This window comes from Nematostella vectensis, chromosome 5 (genome assembly GCF_932526225.1).
Source record: "Nematostella vectensis chromosome 5, jaNemVect1.1, whole genome shotgun sequence".
NCBI classification, from domain to species: domain Eukaryota; kingdom Metazoa; phylum Cnidaria; class Anthozoa; order Actiniaria; family Edwardsiidae; genus Nematostella; species Nematostella vectensis.
Window position 1 is genome coordinate 12,071,178 of NC_064038.1, and position 6,883 is coordinate 12,078,060.

Consider the following 6,883-nt stretch of genomic DNA (forward strand, 5'->3'; position numbering starts at 1 on the left):
GGCATACTTAGCGATTTTCAACATGGTTTCCGTAAAAGGAGGAACTGTGAAACACAATTAATTATAACATACCATGACTTAGTAAGCGCCATAAATCAAGGGAAACGGGTTGATGCTTTTATTTTAGATTTTTCAAAGGCCTTTGACCGAGTGCCGCATAGACGACTTCTTTACAAATTAAGCTATTATGGCATCAGGGGTAGCTTGCTGACCTGGATGGAAGATTTCCTCACCCAGAGATCACAGTGTGTAACACTAGAGGGTGCAACATCCAGTCAATGCTCTGTTACCTCTGGTGTACCACAAGGAACAGTTTTAGGACCACTTTTGTTCCTGCTTTTTGTAAATGATCTCCCTCTAAATATCTCGTCAACTATTAGGCTTTTTGCAGATGACTGCCTTTTATATCGCACTATTGATGGCTCAAATGACAGCCTAGCTTTACAAAACGATCTTGATGCTTTAAATAGATGGGAGAGGGATTCGCAAATGGCCTTTAATGTAGAGAAATACCACACTATGTGCTTCTCCACAAGCAGAGTGAAAATTCCAGACCATCCCTATATACTTAACAACAGGATTCTAGAGAGGGTTTACCATCACTCCTATCTAGGAGTACTACTCTCAGGGGATTTAAAATGGGATAAACACATCGCACAAATTACATCTAGTGCAAATCAGACCCTTGGGGTCATTAGAAGAAATTTTAGAACAGCCTCGGTAGACTGCAAGTCTAAACTCTATTGCAGCCTAGTTAGACCGAAGCTTGAATATGCAAACTCTGCCTGGTACCCGCACCTCCAAAAGGATAAACACCGCCTTGATATGGTGCAGAGGACTGCAGCCAGAGTTTGCTATAATAATTATTTGAGGGAGCCAGGGGTCGTAACAAACATGCTAAGAGAGCTGGAGTGGCCATCCCTTGAGGGCAGACGGACTCTCTCTCGAATGTCCATGTTCCATCAGGTTGTTTATGGAACTGTGGACATTGAGAGAGAGCCCTTCTTGGTTCCGATGGACCGGCCTTCAAGGAATGGCAACTCCAAGCGCTTCCATAGAACACATTCCAAGTGCAACCAGCATGCAAATAGCTTTTTCCCGTGGTCTATAAAACTTTGGAACAATTTACCAGGTCCAATTACCGACATAAAAGAAAAGGGCAAATTCAAAGAGAAGCTTCAGCAGCATTTAATTGATAATGGCCAGTGGTTCTAGTATTCAAGTTATAAATTAATTAAGCTAAATTATTTAATTGAATTACTTTATTGAAAATTATTTTATAAATTTATTTTACAAATTATGAATATATTGTATAAGCTATGTAAATTATTACAGATCTGTATATTTTTACCTTGTATTTATTTATACTGATGTGATACCGACATGGTTTTATCAGTTAATAAAGTAGAAGTAGAAGGTGGGCTAATAAGTGGTCAAAATCGGCGCTTTTGTACTCTCGCGAGCCCGCAAAAATCCAGCGGTTATCCATCCAAAAAACACTCGGAATTAAAAATGGCGGCAAAGGCTGTTCGAAGGAGTCTTGCCAAAATTATTGGATTTAGAAAGGAAAACAACTAAAAGTGGAAAATAAAAAACAAAGCAGCAAAAAATTGAGCTTCTATGACAAGCGTGAGTCTCTCTTAAGAAATAATTTTGTCGGGGTTCGAGAAGAGCGACGCATATTTTCTTACCAATCTGTTCTCAAGGCTGCACAAGAGAGGTTGCAATGTGATTTTGTTTCTCTAGGAACGAAAATTGAGGCCCAATGGGACAGATCCCCGAGAAAGGAGTCTCTGGAAGATTTCCTTAGAAGGATAAAGTCTGTGAGCATGTCGAATTATTATTTTTTTTTATTCTATCGTTTTTTTAAAGCATTTATGCTCTGTTGATTCTAGCTTCAATTTTTACCAAAAGGTCCATGGTGATATTTGTAATAGAATACCTGTTATTTATTAAATAATATGTCTTACATGAGGTTTTTTTGCAAATTGATCTACATGTAACTGTCTTCCAAACATCGGTACTGTATATTTCAAACCCCTTAACATATTGTAATAACAACCTTGTACTATACAATTCGAGCATCACTCCCCTTTGAACAATTTATAAAATGCTAAACTCCTATCTCAAGCATCTCATAATGACTGGGCAAGAAAGTAATTTTTATCTTGCCTTTATCTTTTCTCTAAAAAGTATATTCCTAAGCAAAAATAGTAGTATTAGAATTGTCTTTTAAATCCACTTACTCTATTGTAGCTTGAAGCAGTCATAAAAATCCTTGATACATGAGTCCACCTTTTTCATGAAATCCTTCCAAGCTACTTGGCTTGTACTGGTGTATTTCATTAACAACTGCACAAGGGTTTAGAATACCTGTTATTGTCTGAGTGGATGATTTCTCTATTTTTATTATTCTGGATTGCTTTTACTTAAAAAAGGTTTATTTTTGCTTGCTATTCCAAGTCCTTGTTAGCTATCTTCCTCTTCTATGCCTTATCTTGTGAATCCCATAAAAGGTGATAACTCTAGTTCATGATACCCAAAGAACTATATCAACCAAAATATATTCAACTATATCAATTAAAAAATTATATGAACATAGTTTTCCTTACATTTCCTAAAATCAATTTTGGTTTGTTGTGAACAGACACATCATTTACATAACCATTGATGCAATGTCAAAGTATTTTGTGCAGCTGTCCTTACTGTCAGACTAGGCTAAGACTAAAGACCGCTGTGGTAGAGACCATAGTCTAGTGGAAATAGAAACAGAATCTTTGAGACTGAGGAGGTGTTAAAGTGCTTCAAGAAACTGATGACAATTGTTTAGCATGTTCATGATAATGTAAGTGATGACTGTCCTTTTTGTTTTTGTCTACACATTAGTCTACTCAACTGATTTGACAAATTCCTAGTCTAGCTTCTAGAGCAGCTGTGCTGTAGCTGCTACCAAGTACTCATATATTTTTTTTATGCAAAGGAATCTTTTTAGCTAAAGAGGGGGGAGGGGGAGGTCAAGCATGCCGACCTGCCAAGTTCTCCATACAGTAGGTCACTCAAGAAATAGGAGCAAAGTAAAGGACACCCTTTTTCCATATGTCAAGGCACTAATACAAATAAAATAGATGTTGGACCTGTCACATTCCAAAAGTTAAAGTAAAACCTGAGGAAAAACCTACAAGCAAGTGTCATCCAGCCTTCAGATAATATTCTACAACTACATTCGGTGAAGGGTCCAGCCCTAAGAGCAAACTAAATCCAGGAATATCGTTTGTTTTGAATTAGTTGTGCTGATTCAGGATGGAAGAGTTACCACGAACATAGCTCAAGTAAACAAATTTCCCTCTGTTCAAGTTTTAGCGGGTGAAGTACAAAAAAAAAAACACTTTCAAATAACAAAATAAGAATTTATGAATATATGAAATAGAGTGGGCCTACGGTTGAACAATTGGGAACCACGGCATAGTGGACTGAGAATTACGCTTGCTCTGATTTGAAAGCTAATAACTTCACAAAAACCAAACTAAAGTCGATGGATTTTATAGAACGTTTACTTGAATCTATATTAAACATTTTGTTCTTTCAGGATTTTTAAATCAATAAAAATCAAAAAAGAAAATGGTACTCATTCAATCCTTGCGGATTCTTCCTGACATCACACCTCCGAGAAACGCTGGACGCGCGCGAAAATTTCTCCCTTCAAAGCAGAGATTAACAGTCGCCATTTTGTCCTTAGGCTGGAAAATTTCCGGAAAGACAGATCAATAGTTACTCGATCCTTTGCCGAAATACTATCGGCCAAAAATCTCATTTAGATATCAAATCGATACTCATTCGCTCGATCCCCGTTATAAGCTCGAACAATCTCATTTTCCGACTACATGCGAACTAGAGAACCTCACAAAAACTTTAATAACTTGAAAAGCTATAGGTTAGACGAGCTGATTTTCAAGACATATACACAGAGAAGCATAAAAAAGAAAATCTTCATGAAAGTTTCGCTTGTTCGTCTGATTTGATAGGTTATTTTCTCGCGTTATTACAGAGTAGATATCCCACTCGCCAGACAATTCTGATCGATTGACAATCATACGCTCGAGAGTTTTGTCAGTTTCTGAAAAACAGAGGACTTACGGGGTAAAAAAGAGGTTCTCATGAGAAAGACAATGAAATTTTCTTTTGAATTCTGGATTTTTATTAACATCAGATACAATATTTGTGCTGCTTTGGTGGTCTCAGCGCTCGCGCCAATCGGCAGTGCATTGTTTACAGAACGCGCCTTTGGTTACCGTGGAAGCGAAATGCATTTGAAAGTGGGGAAATCTGCCGGCATTTGAAAGCGCCGATTTCGTGCGCCCGCGAGCCCATCGTTATAAATTCTATCTTACCTTTTTTTTTCCGGTATGTGCCACCACTAGGATCGAACTCTCGATCTCTAGCTTGCCAGTCCGTTACCTTAACCACTCTGCCATCCAGACATTGTGATGGAAGACACGGTTTAGAAACTAATTTTATAACTGTGGCGCCTCTTGGGAAATGAAGAACAATACAAAGCTCCACGCAAGCGCAGTCACCAAAGCGTGTTTGGTTAGCAATGGCTGCTAGCGTCTGTGTCGATGCAGACGATTTCTACTCGAAATTAGAAGAATTAAAGGAAAAAAGTAAGTCTAGCAAAAGCAACACAACATTATACATCTGTGACGAATTTTACGAGAAGGCCAAGCAATGGCTGAAATGTACGACGCCAGAAGAGACGAAAGACATCGCACTGTCGGACAATGATAAGTTGAAAATCATTCGCAATAAGTGGAACGTTGACGAGGAAGGAAGAGCCATTGATGCCAAGGGAAAGTGCATGGTACATAAATCGACCATCCACGATGTCCTCTCGCAAGCTCACAAAGCAATCTGCCACCGAGTGAGGGATAAAACTGCCAAGTATCTCAGTGATAATTATAGTAACCTACCTAAACAAATCATAACATTATTTACCTCCATATGCAAATTGCATCAAGAACAAGCCAGCCTCACCAACTATTGCAAGAAGCAAGTGACAAAACCTATTCAGGCAGATGGATTTTTGAGCCACCTGGAAATGGATTAAATTGATTTTCGTAAGATACCCTGCAATTGTGGACGGAGGCATTTATGGGCTCTTCATGTTGAAGATCATTTTTCCAAGTACTCATGACTACTTCCACTGAAAAAGAAGGAAAGTCTTGAAGTCGCACAAACCATCGAGCCCTTGTTTTGGCAGTTCGGGTTTCCATGCAAATTGCACACAGACAGGGGAGGGACAAAGGGAGCGTTGATGACTTCTGCTCAAAGTTCAACATACCACAAGCCCGAGGCGCTCCAAGAAACCCTTCTGCTCAGGGACTTGTCGAGAGGGCAAACCGACTAGTAAAGGAGAATTTGTTGAGCCTCATTAAAGAAAAGGGATTAGCATCAAATGATTGGTGCAAAATTATGAATTAGGCGGCCTACAAAAAAAATATCACTCTTCACCGAGCAATTGGCAAATCGCCCTACAAAGTTGTTTTTGGCATCTTCCCCCTTAAAGAAAAGGCATTGACCCCAACGAGGGAAATAATCGGTATCCCAAGCACCGTTACAGAGGAAGGAAACAACGATAATAAAGTCGAATCCGTGCGTAATACAGAAGAAGAAGAACTGGCCACTGTTGAGGCAAGAGCCCAAAAACGAAAAAGAAAGAGCGAGACAGTCCCTGAAAGGGCAGCGACATCAAAAACAACTACCATGACAGTCAGCACCATAGAAAGCCATGATCAAAATGTGGAAGAAGATGAAAGTGGAATCATCATTGAGACAAGAGCACAAAAGCGAAAACGTGAAAATGACCAAGTGTTTGAATACCAGGCAGGTTATAATCGGAAACTGAAGGAAACACGACCAAGAAAGCTAAACTTTCAAGAAAATGATTATGTTTCTGTAAAGATCAATGTAGTCGATAAAGGTCCGCTACATCCAAACTCCCTTCTTGCTAAGATAATAGAGAAAGCAAATGACAATGCAAGAATTGTCACTAAATTTGGTGTGATTGATTCATTAATTTCCCTGATTAGATTGAACAAAATTGCCAAGCCCAACAGTAGTAGTCTTTGACTATTCCACAGAGGTCTCCCTTAAGAGAGCGTAAAAGATGGCGCAACTTCAATGACCCACATGACTGTAATGGCTGTATGAATGAGTAGAACGACAGTACCACTTTTTATTAGATTCCTGTATTCACAACGATTAAAGCTTCTGTCATCAAATTGTGTTTGTTTTCGTCGCCTTTGTTAGTCGCTAGTTCTATTTTTTTTTTACTTAAAATAACCCTAACCCCACTACTTAAACTAACCCTAACCCTATTACTTAAACTAACCCTAACCCCACTACTTAAACTAACCCTAACCCCACTACTTAAACTAACCCTAACCCTACTACTTAAAATAACCCTAACCCCACTACTTAAACTAACCCTAACCCTACTACTTAAACTAACCCTAGCCCCACTACTTAAACTAACCCTAACCCAACTACTTAAACTAGCCCTAACACCACTACTTGAACTAGTTAAAAACGAATATGGACTGGTTTGGTTTCATTTTTTACTAGTCCATTTTCATTTTGGACTGACATTCATTATTGACTGCAACACACACACACACACACACACACACACACACACACACACACACACACACACACACACACACACACACACACACACACACACACACACACACACACACACACACACACACACACACACACACACACACACACACACACACACACACACACACACACACACACACACACACACACACACACACACACACACACACACACACACACACACACACACACACACACA

At 39.1% G+C, this 6,883-nt stretch overlaps 1 long non-coding RNA gene across 1 annotated transcript; it reads right to left on the reverse strand.

Annotated features, from left to right (window-relative positions):
- Window positions 1–2,052: 2,052 nt before the first annotated feature.
- On the reverse strand, window positions 2,053–3,303 carry LOC125563174. Its single transcript, XR_007308189.1, has 2 exons — window positions 3,029–3,303; window positions 2,053–2,352 (listed from the first exon to the last, which is right to left on the reverse strand). It is a non-coding gene; the product is annotated as an uncharacterized LOC125563174 (long non-coding RNA).
- Between the last annotated feature and the right edge of the window lie 3,580 nt (window positions 3,304–6,883).